Source organism: Corvus kubaryi, unplaced genomic scaffold (assembly GCF_017639235.1).
Source record: "Corvus kubaryi isolate FWS band 111438036 unplaced genomic scaffold, C.kubaryi_AGA036_p1.0 split1-131, whole genome shotgun sequence".
NCBI lineage: Eukaryota > Metazoa > Chordata > Aves > Passeriformes > Corvidae > Corvus > Corvus kubaryi.
In genome coordinates, this window is record NW_024582073.1 from 23,197,154 (window position 1) to 23,213,253 (window position 16,100).

General features: G+C 41.0%; 1 protein-coding gene across 13 annotated transcripts in view; it reads right to left on the bottom strand.

Annotated features, from left to right (window-relative positions):
* ADD1 (adducin 1) overlaps positions 1–9,411 on the bottom strand; it is a 63,258-nt gene extending 53,847 nt beyond the window's left edge. For all 13 annotated transcript variants that reach the window (XM_042052860.1, XM_042052859.1, XM_042052856.1 and 10 more), the window contains exon 1: positions 9,310–9,411. The gene's annotated coding sequence lies outside the window, so the exon portion shown is untranslated. The remainder of the gene's footprint in view (positions 1–9,309) is intronic.
* Between the last annotated feature and the right edge of the window lie 6,689 nt (positions 9,412–16,100).

Genomic DNA, 16,100 nt, shown 5'->3' on the forward strand with positions numbered 1-16,100 from the left:
TCTCTAGTCATCAAGTTCTATCCATACTTGACACATCCTGTCACCATTTAAAATCAATTGTCACAAAAAACATCCCTCTAGTTTTTATAGAGAATCATGTTGCACATTATATGACTTTTAAGTTTAAAGAGGTCAGCTCTAACCATGTATCCTCTCCAAGAAGTCAGGGATCTTACAAAAAAGAGGTGCTAGATTTCTCTGACAAATCTTCCTCTGTTAAGAGCTCTATCACTTCATACCCCTTTCATCTTACCTCCACACGGAACAGCTTTTCTTTCTAAATTTAAACAAATCTCTGTATATTAAGGTCACACTAATGATGCAATTACTATCCCAAATCACCTTTTCCTCTTAACATTGTTCTCCAGCTATCCAATACCCTTCTGCCTTGCCATTTAATAACAATTCTTGAAACTGAGCCTCTAATTACACACGTCACCTACTTCAAAATTGCAGAGTAAATGTCACATAATTCCACTAACCTGCACCATGCAAGTTGGACTTTATAGAAATAGTTTTTATAACCTCACTTCAGTATGACTTATGTGCATATGTTCAAAACGTCTTCACTGAAAATTAAGGCAAACTTTCATGTAGTCTTTCACAAGTATCTGAATTATTTTTAGTCTTATTTCATTATCCCCGTGCTTCCTGACAAGGCATGTGAAGAGTCTTATTCAGGTTTTCTGCTTACTCCTGATGCTCCTTTTCAATTTACTATCAACCCTGTTAGATCTTGTATCACCACTTTTTTCTATCTGGAAAAAAAAAAAAAAAAGTTTAGTAAGAGCATAAATATTTTATACAGCTGCCAGAATTACCTGCATTTATTGCTGTATCAGAAGTTCAGCCATGCCAGAAGTAGCCGAAAGCACCTCATCAAATAAGCCCTGAACACTGCTGTAAAACTGGAATTGCAAGAACATTTGGATGCTAAACTACTTATGGACTTTGCAATTTGAATGTTCACTTCTGCAATTACAATTACACACAGCCTTCCATGACACTCAGACACATTTACGTCTTTTTTTTTTGCTTTAATTGAGCCTTTTTTTCTTGTTTTTCCCTAAACAATGTTTGTCTAAAACATGAATAAAAAAATTAATGCCACAAAGCCTCTCCAGAGCTAGAAAAAGAAAAGGCAAATTAAAGCTGTTTAATTTCAACTTCATCTCAAATGATACAGCCAAATGAAAAAAAATAAAGCTACAAGAAAACCCGTATTATCAATATTTTGGCTTGAGAACAAACTGCACAGCTATTACAAAACTCACTTGGAGGGGGGAAAAAAAAGGTCTGCAGAAACAAGGTTCAAATTTAGGATTACTATAGCAACAGAGAGGAGGGAGGGGAAAACTACCAGATTACTCTCTCAGATCATCAAATCCTTGAAAGAATAAATTTAGATTTGAGTTTCAATCAAATTAACTGAATTCATCCTATTCATTAATGATAAACACATCTAATTAAGGACTAAATTAAACAAGCAAAAACTGTAGTACAAGAAACAAAGTAGCAATTACAACATTCCAGACTGAATTACCTCACCTTTTTCTTCTACCATAAAATATATATTTGGTATCACAACACGTCTTCATACCAGTAACTAATAACAGAATTATTTAGGAAGGTGTCCAGTTCTGATTAAAGGTCTGCAAAGAAAAAGAGCCATTTGAAATCTGCCTCATTCTTGTTAAGTGACCAGAGTACCTACACTACTGAAAGTGATTTGACTTGAGGCTGTAATGAATTACTGAAAATACAGTTGGTACAGAACTAACATATTTCAACAACATATGCGAGCACAGTAATGACGTAACGCCCCAAAAATCAAGGAATGTAGAAATAAGCTTAAGCTCTTTAAAAAAGTCATATTCTGAAAAACAAACCCAGGATAACCTAAGTAACTAATTACTCACACATTTTTAAATTGTGCAATCTTTAACTTTCTTTGTATTTTGGAGCTGTTTTAATAAATGCTTAAATACAAAATGGACACATACATACACTTATATTAATGACTGATGAAAAAAGCAAGAAAAATAGAAGTGTCTGTCTTTTGGGGAGAGCAGCTATCTCCATGCTTTAACCCACTCATATTACATAGGATTCCAAAGCCACTGAACCTGCAGTTGAAGTGGCAAATGCAGCTACAAAGGCTTATTTTTGACATTGTATGCTTTGCTTGAGGTGTGGAGAGTTGTCTCCTCACTTTAGTGGTAAATATTGACCCATAAAGACTCTAAGCCTTAGGCAACTTTTCCACCAGCCAGAACGTTCAATTAATAAGCCTGCCCTCATAATTTGCAAGACTGCCTAAGTCCAGCTTTCCTGGCTGACATTCAGATTTTAAGCATGTTTCCCAGCCTTCTGTTCACCACTTCTGGCTTTCATTGACCAGCTGCCAAAATGCTCTTTATTTTCTGGTGGCTGGGCAGCCCAGAGGACAGTTTGAGAGACTACCTTCTTCCAAGTTGTGTAGCAAACTGTTCACTGTGTTCCCTGCTCTTGGCTCCTCCCCAAGATTCTGCAGTGAGGGAAAATAGGAGGATACAGTAAGAAATATCATTCCACTGGTGTGAAGCAAGAGCATAGGCATCTTCACTGGCTTTTCCTTGTCCTTAAACCAACATCTCCATTAACAGACTGGAACTGAGTCAAAGAAAGTGTCCCAGGTCAACAATAAAGACTATGGCAGATCTAGAAGTGGACATCCAACCTGTCAAAATTGTTACCCTACGCTGCAATCACAAACACTCCTTCCAGGAGAGAGGAGAGAAACTCAGTATAAGATGGTCCACACAACTCAGCACTGTCAAGATCAGTGCAAGTTCTAAAGCAGATTGAAAGCAACCTGGAAAACCACACAGCAGACAGACATTCAGTTACAAGTAGCAGCAAAATCAGAGAACAACAGGATGGTCCTGAGTCCAAGGCATAGAAATCCACTCACCAACCTTCCTTGACACATAAGAGATGAAACCACTTTCCTTTGGATTAAGGACAGATACCTTATCTCTCTCTATCCAACTCATGTATGATTTGCTTGCTTTGCGAAAGCTCTAAAGAAGTCACTAACTTTTTACCAAAGTCCCTTTATAAGCAAACAGGGAAAAAGCCATATATTTATATGTATAGCTGAGATCTAAGTAAACATCTAAGATTATTATTAATTTATTTTTTCTGCCTATTAATAGATTCGAAACCATTGTAATACTTTACCATAAACATTCTACATATCCAAATAAATTTTAACTGTATACTTTTGGCCACCAACACTTCATGAAAAATAATTTACAAAAACAAACACCACTTTATCCTAAATCCACCCATAAAAGACATAAATTTATTCTGAAATGCTTCTAAGTTATCAGTTATAACTGAAATTACCATAATATCTCTGAAGACTCTCCATCTACTAAATTTTACTCTAAGCCCAAGAGAGTGGGGAAAGAAAAAAAAAAAACCAAACCCAAGAAACCCCACACTTTGCTGTGTATTAGTAGACTTAAAAATAATATCCACAGTAAGGAAAGAAAATTTACTTTGGAATCAAAATAGAATCTTGAGCTTTACACTGAATCTGTTATTCAAATCACATGGAAATTTGAAATGACATTTAAAAATAAAGTGACACATTAGCTGTGCAGAATTTTACCTGAAAATCATGAAAACCCTTTCAGTAACTGAAAACAACTACAAAAAAATGACAAAACTAATGAAACTTTATTTCCTACTAACTGAAGTCTCATATGCTTCCCTATTTATCCTTTTTAAGTTCTCATGTTCCCCCCTACATCCTGCATGAGTGCCATGCTCACTCCTCCCCTCATCTGAGCACTGGTTCACCAAGGCTGGCCACGCAAGTGGCAAAAATACATTTGGACTGGCTCAGAGCTACCCATACCCTGACTGGCCGGCAAGTGTGTGACACCTACACAGCCACATGCTCCTGCTTTTCAGAACAAATCAGGAGCCATGCCCCTCTCTCAGTGGGGGCACAAGTTTGGCCATCATATCTCATTACTGGCAGAAACCTTTTATGCTTGAAGTCACCATTTTCCTGTTAAATTTAGCTGGATATAGCTAACAGGTTCAGAAGTTGAAGACAAAAAATGAGGTAAGTCCCTTCAACTCTGGAATACTTTAAGCCGTGCTGATTCAAGGTCACCACACAAAGCTTTGCTAGACAAGATCTTTCAGAGAAAAAAGCCAAGTATACAGCACCTCTCAGTTAATACACAACAGCAGCGATGATGATTTTTAGGTGGAATGGATGCTTCACAAGTGTACATACTTAATAGATTTTCATCAATATTTTGCACTGACAATACCTAAAGAAATTGCTTCATCTGTTAAAACACTAAACTCATGGTATGCTTTATCCATCTCCACAGTCACAATTCACTAACAGTCACTTAATGCTCAGTCGTGTGTAACACACACACAAAACTGCCACAAAAAAACCCCCAAACAACAAAAACAACACAAACAGCCAACAGAAAAAACAGAGAAGACAGTTCTCATGGGTCAAGGTTTTCCTCAACACTTTCCAGTTTAACCTGGCATAAGCTATAAATGAACTGAAATAGTGTATCAGACCTTTCAAGATTCAAGATCTAAAACAAGATAAAAATAAAAAGCATAAAAAACAATACAACAAATTTGAAATTTGTGAAAAAAATATCAAAAACAACCCCCCAAAAAACTAAGTTTTTAGGGCTCCAAGTCAAATTAGAGTCTTTAATACAAAGTTGCTTTTACCTGTTTACTGATTTCAACCAAAAACCTAGATGATTTTTTTTTTTTGCCCCCTAGTCTTTGGAGCATAACCATATCGCAACATTCATCTCCTCATTTGACTTGAAAGTATCAAAAATACCATAAAGCGTTACTGATTAACTGCATTTACTACTGTTTCCATGACCCCTTTACAGCAATTCAATTAGGTATATGAAAGAAAAACAAAATCTCAAAACTCTGAAATATTTTACTCCTTATTTTTTCAGACTTTGAGTCTAGATCTGAAAATCATACATAACATATGGCACAAAAATCAGTTATTTAAAAAAGACAAACCCCAATACATTAGTCAATTAAAAATGCAAAGCCATCTTTGATCAGCCTGAAGAGCACAGATATGCCAAATCTCATTTTAAAAGAGTAGCTCATAATATCGCAGTTTTAAAATTGAATTGACATTTGCTTTTGTCTATGCTAATTTTTAATTAATCTGCAGGGAAAACCATTCAAATAAGTGCTAGTGAAAAACTCTTTTGATGTTCCACTTGTTAGTGCAACTGATCTGAGTTTGAAAGGCTGATCTTTCACTGGATAACAACTGTACCCAGCAGAGCAGGCAGAGATCATTCCTCAGAATGCAATCTAATAAGCAAGGTCAAAAGGAGGAAGTTAGGAAGGGACTGAAGAAGTTGTTACTCCTGTTTGGCAACACCTTCAAGGACAGTGTTCTCAGTTTCTCTGAAAAGCCACAGAGTCAATCCAGCAACACCAGCATGCACACACTGGTCAGCCAGCCCAACGGGTAGTAGTTATTCAAATCAATCTCTACACAAAACCTTTACTTGCCCTGAAGTGAAGAACAGTTAGACTTTGGAATTCCCCAAAGTAGCAGCAATACTTAAACTTATTCAACACCAAGACCATTGGTTGGGATGTCAGACCTGAGTTCTCATGGCAAATGACACCATCTCAGCTTATGCCTGATATGAAAAATAGTAGTTCTGAAAGGGGCGTTTCCTGGAGTCTCTTCCCCTACAGCATTTGCAACTATCAACCACTAAACTTTCTGAACTGACAAGACCACAGTAAACAACATCCCCTGCGTAGTGAGGAAAGAAACCAATTACCTGCTTCAATGTGACTAAAGATTACCAAGATTATTCTCAATAAACAGCAGATGCTTATTGAGATGGTAACAGATCTTATCATACATTACTACAGAATGCTGTTATTGTATACACGATACTTTAAAGTGAGAGAAAAAGTAGCCATAGAAAAGGGGAATTTTAAAGTAAAGATTATCACAAATCACAATCTGTATAACCAGTACTTTTTAAGCATTACTACCTCTAATGAAAAGTTTTCCTCAGGAAATAAACTGGTTCACATGCTTTACACTTTACACCTTTCTCTGCTGACAGGTTTGTACAGCTACTGCTCTCAGCCCTAGCAAAACCAGAGAAGAGAATTTTTGAAGAGAAATGCTGAATAAGTAGTAAGACTAGGTAACATTTTCCTATTCCCCTGAGGAAGCTGATTAAATTATATGAATGAAAACTGCCTAACTCAGGTAATCTAGGAACTTCTACTATTTTTAAAATATACCTGCTTTTGAATCTGTTTCTATAGAAGATGCATAACTTAACAGAAGAGTTTTAGACAGGTTCCTCAGCAGATGTCAAATGACCTGCATAATGAAATCAGCAGAATAAACTTACATTCACATCTGTTTACAATCACTTTTCAAATACAAAGCACATACCACCCTAAAATTGCCTAAGGAATATTTACTTGCAGTCTGAATTACTAGTACAGTGTTATTTCACAGATCACTTTCTGTGGTGCAGCATGGACCAAGAATAAGCTCTAATTCAGGAGCCACCAAAGTCAGAAAATCAGCATGGTTTTTTCTTCATGCCCTCATACCTCAGGTGTCTCCACTGCACAACAAAAGCAACCCTGATAGGCTCGATTTTGTAGAATTACTGGGCACGTTTTATTACTACGCATTTTTCCCTCAAAGCAGGACTGGCTCATTTGCACAGCAACAGTTTGGGGTTTACAAATTATTCACTATTTACCACTGCTACAATTCTTTAATAATTAAGAAAACTATTTCTACCAGTCACAAAAGCAGGGGGATAAAGATTTACTGCCTAGCCTCCTCAGGAAGCACTTGTCACATAGATGTTGTACACATTGTAGCAATCAACATGCTAAGCAGCCTTCTACTAGTTTGAAACCTTCAGTTCTATTATTTTAATATACTTATTAACAATATTGGCTACTTCATAATTCATTTTTTCCCTCCTATACCAAGTCACAGAATGTTGGAGGAGATTTGCTAAAGGCCGTTCATGCTGTGAAACGACGCTTCAAAAACTAAGACTTGGGGCAGAAGTAGTTTTATCCCTACTTTTGTCAATGTCTCTCAAGTGCTCAAAGGGGTTTTCTCTACCTAATTTCATCAGATAGTCCAATTCCATACACAGAATCACACACTGGTTTGGGTTGGAAGAAGCCCTAAAGATCATCCAGTTCCAACCTCCCTGCCATGGGCACCTTCCATCCACTACACCAGGTTGCTCAGAGGCCCATCCATACATGCAAAATAGCATTTAATATTGATGGTGAATCTCAAAGAATGAGAAGAGTTGAGTCATCTTCTGTTGGATCCATCTAAAAAAACTGTCACAGAAAAATACTGATTCAGTAAATGACCTTCTTCACTCTACAGCATTAGTGAACCATACTCTAATGAACTTACTGGCACAACATGCCAGCAAAAATACTTGCTTCAAATGAAGCACAAACATTCAGATTTCTCACACTTGTAATCATCAACCACAGAAAGAAAACATTCAATCAACACAACAGTTTTTGGCTAAAAAGCCCTATTCTCAGCATGGAACTTCATACAGAAAAAAGAACTCCAGTAAAGTTACAAGACACTTAGACACGCAAACATAGTAATGCACATATTATCGTGCTAGAGTGAAGATGTAAAAACTTGCAAATGCCTCTTCCTCAAAACTCTCCTCAGAAAACCACCAAGTTTAAATTTGGAGAGGCAAATCATATAGATCATTACATTCACTCAAGATTATTTTTACAAGATGGCATCAAATCTGTTTACTGCATATAAAGAAATACCAAAGCCACCTGCTTCGGAAGTCTAGGCCCTAGTTGCATTTTTTCCTCACTTATTACGCTCTTAAAAGAATATTTCCTTACTGAAAAACAGAATTGTTACACCATTATATTTAATTACCAAAAATGGGAGCCTATCTTAAAAATAGTTTGCATTCCTTTATTTTTAAAATAAATTCTTTTGCTCTATTAAAAACAATAAAAAAAAAAGAACAAATTTGTGACAGTTAAGGACTGCCTAGAATTCTACTGGCACATATGGTCACGTTACAATGACCAGAGCCGTAAACAGCCTGTCTGCAGGGAGATACCTGTAGCTTTCAGCAGAGCATAGAGGAATTATCCAGCAGTAGCTGCAGTTTAAGAATTCATAAGCTCAAGGTAGACATGTTTTGTGAAGCTCTGTATAAAGACGTAGATCACAGTGCAGCAACTTTCCAAAAAGCAAAGAATAAAACAAAACCAGCAATGAGCTTACACCACAGAGCTACAGCAGTATCTCATGAAAGATTTAAATGAAGTGCTATTCCTAGCCCCCATCTCAACACAGCCATGGATATTTTTCCAGCTTGACTGGATTTTCCCCCTCCCTAATTGCTAGTTTTAACTAAAGCCAACATAGATTAAGAATCAACCCTAAAAGCAGCACAGCGAGTGCGCAGCAATTACGCGCAGACAGGCATGTGACATTTTGTATCAAAAGCAGACCGTGGAAACGCTAAAATGCAGATACCCCTTCCACCAGAGGAAACAAAACAACTGCCCGTCTGCTGCTGGTGCCCCGCCAATCCCCAACACCGCACACACGCATCCCAAATCCTCCTTCACTCCTACGTCCTCTGCGGACGACAACTTGGACGCTCCAAAGCCCGCATTTCGCCCCGCACAGTCCGCAGGTCACCCCTCGGGCTGGAAGAAGGGGCAGGTGAAGCAGAAGGGCGGCGGGGGCAGCGCCGGCAGACGCAGCGCTTGGGTGCAATGGAGATTCCAACGCCGAGCGACCGCTTCCTGCGGCGGCTGGAGCATCCCGGCGGGCACGGGATGGGCAGCGCGGCTCCTGAGGTAGGGCTGGCAGCACCGTGCCCCGCAGCTCAGCGCACCGCCCATCCCGGCCAGCACCCGCAGCCCCTCGTCCTGCCCCCCCACCTCCCCGGTGACCCCAAGCCCGCCGCAGCCCCTCACCGCAGGCACCCTGCGCGCAGATGGTTTTTCCGCACACCCCGCCACGTTTTCCAGGCAGACACAGCCCCCTCCGCTCCCCTCCGGGCTCAACGAGCCGGTTCCAGTGTCTGCGCCCCAGCCTCTCCTCACCGCCCCCTCCTCCCCTCCCCGCGGCGCTCGTCACCCCCTCACAGCCCGCTCGCTGCTGGCTGCGCCCTTCAGCCTCCTCCGCGCCGTCACCGCCGCGGCGCTCACCCGAGGACAGACGAGAACAGGCGGGAGCGAAGGGGCCGCCGCGGCCGGTCCCCTAACGAGGCTGTCGCTGTCTCGGTCCCCGCCCCCCGCCGCTCCCGCCGCCCCCTCAGGCACCGAGCGGCCCCCGCCCGACAGGGTGCGGCTTCCACAGCCCGCAAACCCAACAACGGTGCCGCCCATTGGCGGGCGGGCGCGCGCCCGACGAGTAAGCGGCTCTCCCATTGGCGGAGGGGAGCGGGGGGCGCGGGGCGGGGCCGCCGGGCCGCCCCTGGTGGGTCCCGCGGCTCCGGGAGCGCCGGGGGGTCCCCGGGCGGCCGAGAACAGGTTGGGAAGAAGCTTCGGACACAGGAAAAGGGGTTCTTGTGGCGCTGGATCCCAGCGGAAAGGAGCGGCACGGCCCCTGGGAAGCTTATCTTAGAGCGGGCCGGGAGATAGGCGCAGGCAGACATCGCTAATCGCCGAGGACGCGCTGCGATAAGGGCTCGTTATCGCGCTGCGGTGGCGGTGTCTGATCGCTGTCAGCTCAGAGCAAGGCCAGGGCGGTCCAGGAGGGCAGGACTCAGGCTTGAGAACTGTCTTGGGGAGGGCTAGAGACACCTGTCAGAACCCGAAGGTGTTTAATCAGTGGAATATCCTCCGGATGTTAAATGCCAGGCTAACGAGAAGCCGTGCGCTTCATTCAGGAAGTGTGCAGATACATCGTACAGCTTGTGCGTAGCAGGCCTGATGAGAGCTCTCTAAGTCACCTCTTTAGATCTTCTGAATGCTTCGGAGAGTTGGTATAACCCCTCGGTTTGTTACAGTCACTGCAAGCACCAACTGTAAAGTTAACTTCTTCTGTTATCTATTTTTTGTCCATTTTTACTGTCCTTTCTGTGTAATTTTAAGACTGCTGCTCTACACTTCTTTGTGTTCTATAGAATGCTGCCTGACACAGGACAAATGAAGACTTGGGGGTCTGGGAAAACTCTCAGAAACACTAAACCCTTCTCCTCTGCTATCCACAACCCTCATCCCTAAGTTATCCATATGTAGGGAAGACTCCAGTGAGTAGAACCTGATGGATTTCAGGATCCATAAATGCCTCCTCTGGAATACAGGAGGAATCTAGCCTGTTTCAACCACGTCCACCAAGGAAATACACTCCACTTACCTAAAATCAGGCCACAGAGATACACATAAACTTGTCTGTGAATTCAGTCACCAAAAGTGGTGGTTTACATGTCAAGTGATGACGCAGAATGATTATGGCACATCTGACAAGAAGCCCCTACTGGACAGAGGTCTGCCTAATCAAAACCATCCCACAATTGGACACATGTTAGCGTAATTACAAATGACTAACAAATCTTGTCTGAACATTTTTTTGTAAGAACTGTTGCTGTAAACCTAACAGATTAAAGTCACTTTACCTTCCTGATACTGAACCCTGTTAACCCAGTGGATGTATGGACATACATGGCAGCATACTCTTGTCACTGCTCTGCACCTGCAGGCTCTAGCCACCGTCAGTGTCTTCTCTTTGATTACCTGTCAAAATACTCCTTCATCTTGGCATCTCTCTTCTTTCTTTCCCTTTCTCACCAAGGCATTTAACTCATAGAACTCTCTTCTTGTCTGGAAAAGTAAATGGGGGAATGAACCCATGTTAGAACTAACTCAGCAAAAAAATACTGCTTTGTTTTAAACTGAATGTTTTTCCTCTCCAGCTCAGTGTGTGGCTCTAAGACCAGCAGTGGCAGGAAGGATGGGGATGTTGAGGGCAGCAGCAGTGCCCAGGGACTGGGGGAGGACAGGGTCATTTCTTCCTCTGGCAGTGCTGGCTCAAAGTGTTTGTGTAACTGCAGGGTGCAGTGACACAAGCAGCTTGGGCTGATCAAAGGATGTCTTTTATCAGCTCCTGTTGGCTCTTGTGCTGCGAGTGAGTGCTGTTCCTTTATCTTTCTCCTCTGCTGTTCTACTCTGTGACCTGCCCAAGGACACAGGTTCCTACTGTCCCCTTCCAGCCTTCCCCCTGCCCCTTGCATTATCTCTCATAATTTTGAGGCCAGAGAAGACACTGTTTTACCTGGCTAATCTGGAGGAAAAATTATGGAGGTGCGACCAACTTTCTGCTGAATCAACCAACTCAGTCCACAGGCTGAGACTGTGACAGCTGATGCGTGTCTGTGTTTATCTTCTCTGTTCAGTTTTTGGCCTGCCCAGGTTCTTGACCTGCCTCTACCCAGCTTCAGGAAGGGCAGTGCTGGTGCAATGGCAAAGGTAGGGTTAGATGGGCAGAAAATCAAGGGAGGGCTCATAAATACTGAGACACACTAAAGCTATGTGCTCTGCTGCAGAAAAAAGGCACAACGATCTGAAAAAGCACTTTGTGTTTTTTAAGACATGAAGAACTTGTCTTCTTTAACTCTTACCAGCTGGGTTTGCAGCATTACAGCTACAACAAAAGGTACACCATGAACTACACCGTGTTTTTCAGCCTGCAGTGTTTGATTCCTTCAAGATTTTGGGCTGCTGGTGAGGGTTTTGGGAAAATGACCAAGTCAAGATTGTTGCCAGTAGGCTTCCACTTGACATATGCACACTGCATGTGTACTGGAGAACGGTTACTGGATTTCAAATAATAGTTGTTCTCCTCAGCAGGCTCCAGCAGCAGCAGCACTGGACTCAATTTACATCACAAAGTCTCAAAAGAGTCAATGTGAATGTATTCATTTATAAATTATTTTTGCGTAGCTTTACTAGATACCAGAAAAATAGTACTGTACAATTATTTTTATGCAGCTGACCTCTTTACCTGGCATTAGCACTTCTTGATGCTCAAATCCTTCCAGCTACCTGACAGAAGCACAGCACTAGGTTGATGTCACACATCTGGCATTAGGACATTTATCTTTTCCTTTATATGGAGTGTGCACTTATTCCACATTAGCAGTTCCAGGTCAGTTTTCTTACCTATAAACTAGGACTGATAGTGAGGTAGCAGTAAGGTAGGTCTTCCTCTCTTCACCTGCCAGAATTGTTCTGTCCTGACAGTGTGTTGATGGGGCAGGACTTGTTTCCCTACTGCCATCATTTGTGTTCATCTCACACAGACATACTCCATTTCCCAGAAAAAGTTCTGGATCCTCCAACTAAAACAATTCCAGTGTGTGAATTCTCTGTTGCTTTTCCCATGGGCCTTCAAAAGGACAATCCTAGCAGTGAAACTTCCTTGTGCCAGTGAAGTAAAATCCAGTTCCTGGCCGGTCACACCAGAGCTGGAGCGTTGGGAGAGCGTTTGGGGACAAACACAAGTTACCTGTACAAAATACCCCAAGAACAGCCCTCTGAGTGCTGTGTCTCTCACTGGCAGCCAGGACTCTGCTGGTAGTGGGATAAGGGAGCTTACACACATGCAGCATTACTATTGAAAAGCTAGTAAGGGATTTGTCTTTGAAATTACTGAATTTAAATGCTTTTTTCAAAGTTATGTAATGGGTTCTCTTAATTTCAGCTGTGCATAACAATAATAATAATATCTCACAGCTTATTTGTAGTATTACTAAAGTTGGTCATTGTATGTAAGGTTATGTCTAAAGTATATGAATTCGTATTCTTCGGAGGGAGCTCTTTTTTGAATTTTACTGATTAATGCAAGGAAGGAGAACTTTCCCAGTGGACTGAAAATAGCAGATAGAAACAATTTCTAATGTAGGTTCAATAGAAAAACTACATGGAGTACAAAAGTGTATTCTGGTCTACTTTCATCTCACTCCGCAACCAAACAAAAACACATCTGAGGTTTGTTTGAGCTGGAAAAAAATTTAAGAGAAATAAAACAGCAGGTGGGGGAAAGAGCAGAGCAGCTGCAACAGGCTGATACTAAATGTTGCCAAATTTTATACAGTCTTAATCTGAGAGGCCACTTTGGCTTTAAGTTCAAAAAATATTGACTTTATGCTCAGGGGACGCAGGGAAATTTTTGTACATGATTGAGATGAAATATAAATGGAATTACATGTTCAAGCTGGCTAACAGCAGTTTCAGTTAAACACAACCAAAGGTCCAATGATTGCTTTACACAAAGGAACTCCAGCAACCAACATTCTCTTTAAACGTTACAATATTCCTTGTGAAGGTTAGGGCTTGTTTTTCAAAATGCTTTTCCAAGTAAAGCCAATTCTTTTAATTGCAACATCTATGACTTCCTAAGTATAATCTGCCTTCTAGTTGTATGTTCTCTGCTAGTTGCTTCTACATGAATTCCAGTGTGACTAGAGCAGCTGAAATTGTTTTTAGCTGCTCTGTAATGACATCTTCATCCTTAATAGTAGGAGAAGGAAAAATGTCACTAAAAGAAGTTAGAACTTTTGAACTAACTTTAGAACTACAAGCAGACTCAAGAGGGTAAAACAGAGAAAGGAAAAATATATCAGGGCAAGTTCAAACTAATAAGGAGGGCTGAAAAGCATAAGAAAAAGATTTTAAGGTAGTTACTATTTTAATTATGATATACAGGAGAAAATTAATTAATCTTGAGAGAAGCTTTGTAATATTAGAATATCAAATTTTTAATTCCCTGAAGTCACATTTAATTTTTAAATGGCACATTTTCAGCAGTACTCCCATGGTTAGGGTGCGGCTGTCATTTTCTTGGAAAAGTAAATCAGCATGAATGTTAGCACAGTGCAAATTAGTGTAAATTAAAGCACAGCATAATCAACGAAGCCTAAACAGGCAGCTTGTGAAGCCACACCTGGTACACCTTTCCATATTGGCCCTGTAATAAAACCCTTTAATAACTTTCCATGGGACAGACTCTTCTGCTTCCTGTGCTGCTGTAATGGCCCTTTCACATCACTGGCCTTCAGTACAGGTGCAAAACTCCAGCCATGCAAAAGGCTTTCCAGGCCAGAATTTCAGTGCACATCAGCCAGTCCAAGAACCAGCTGTGTTAGGATTGTACCCAGCAGGAGCTTGTATGAAGTGGTTGTTAAAAGGCAGAGAAGATGGTAACTCAAAGAAGTTGTTTTATATTTCCAGTGACCTCATCCTACAAATGGCTTTTATCACTGTCATTTCTGTGCAAACCAACTCCAGTAGAGATATGTGTGAGTGAAATTACGTTAGAAATTATTCTTTGATATCTCCAAGATTACATGCCTATCAGGACCACGTCATCAGCCTGAGAGGTTGAATTGCCCACTTCCTGGGAACTAGATAGTGTAAGGAGGAAGGTACAAGTGAGGGATAGTAATGACTGTCCTGTAATTAAGATACAGGAATGGAAGCCCTGAAGGAATAGTTTTGGAGTTGGCTGTGCTACAAGGCTTACTCCATACCTGAAGCCTACTGAACATAATCACTTCAGCCCATCTAGTTTTAAAGTGAGCTCAAATGCTCTATGTCTTGAAGTTCTAGTAGTGTTTGGTATTTGATATTTTGGTACTTTGAGTATAGTAAAAGGACTATAACCTCTCCCACTTAGGGGTCTGTAATCATGGGCATCTCAAGCACTCCCACTATTAGGGAAAAACCCCCTCCTTGACTTCAAGGAGGTATTTAATAAGATAGAAACTATTGCAACATCATGAAATTTGCTTGCTGCTAGATGAAGTATTTAATGTTCAGAACAAATGCTTAATGCTTCATGATGTGGATAAATTTAAATGGCGCTCAGATGTCCATTATGTAAATTCTACCTCAAAGTATATTTTAAGAATAATTTAAACACAGAAAGATAAATTAATCTTTTTGTTCTTTAGGTTAGAAAACATTCATACGAGCAATTTTGCTAAACAGTATTGCTACTTATATGAGACAGATGAGCCAAAAGAGCCTTAAGTTTCAAAGACCCAGCCTATTGAGTTTCCACTTGAAGTTAGCTTTGATCTCTAGTTTCTGTCTGAAGCCACTTAAGATTGATTTGTCCCAAATGACTTCCACACACATGCTCAGCTGCTGGATTCCTGTTGTGGAACAGGCTGACCAGCAGATGTCCCCAAATTCTACATAATCACACACCTTCCGAAATCTTCAGTGCCCTTTTGCATGTTCCAAAGGATGAAGCCACTTGAGGCCACAAATACTCTTGCTGCTTATTCACATTCTTGTAAAAACCGAAGTTCTGAGGTGAGGAATGCTTTACTGCTGACACAAAGCACCTTTGTTGTCATAGAAAAATTGTTTGGATATTGGTTCACTTTTTATGACATGCTGCCATTGATTGTCCCTTGTTTTATTTTCAAAAGCACTCTAGTTTTTTTCCCTAGAGCAGCAATCCCCATCCAAATATGACCTGTAATACTTTTATCTGGAGGTTCACTCACAAGAGGCAAGACTTTTCCCAAACTAGTATCAATGATTTTGACTTGGAGATTACAAAACTCATTAACTACATTCTTTCTGCACATCAAATGCTGCTTTGACAATTCCCCACAAACTATTTTAAAGCTAAAGAGCTTGCAGAAGGTTGTAGATGCAAAGGCTGCTTTGTGGTGAAGGAATGAGGAGAGGCAAGCTGGTGAGAAATATAGGGGAGGGACTGAGCCATGTGTTCTATCTGTGTCCTTCCTCCCTACAAACACCAGAATCTTACCTGATTTGTTATAAAACAGACTAGACTAGTATGTAGGAGCAAGAGGACTTGGAAGAAAGAGTGTAAATCACTGCAGATTTGTTTGGAACATGAAGATTTTCTTCTTAGAGGGGCTAAAAATTAATTTCTCTAACTTTACTATTAGAAGAGCACAGCTACAAACAAAAACATTAAAACACACCCCCATGAAATTAAAGACAACTGCACAAAA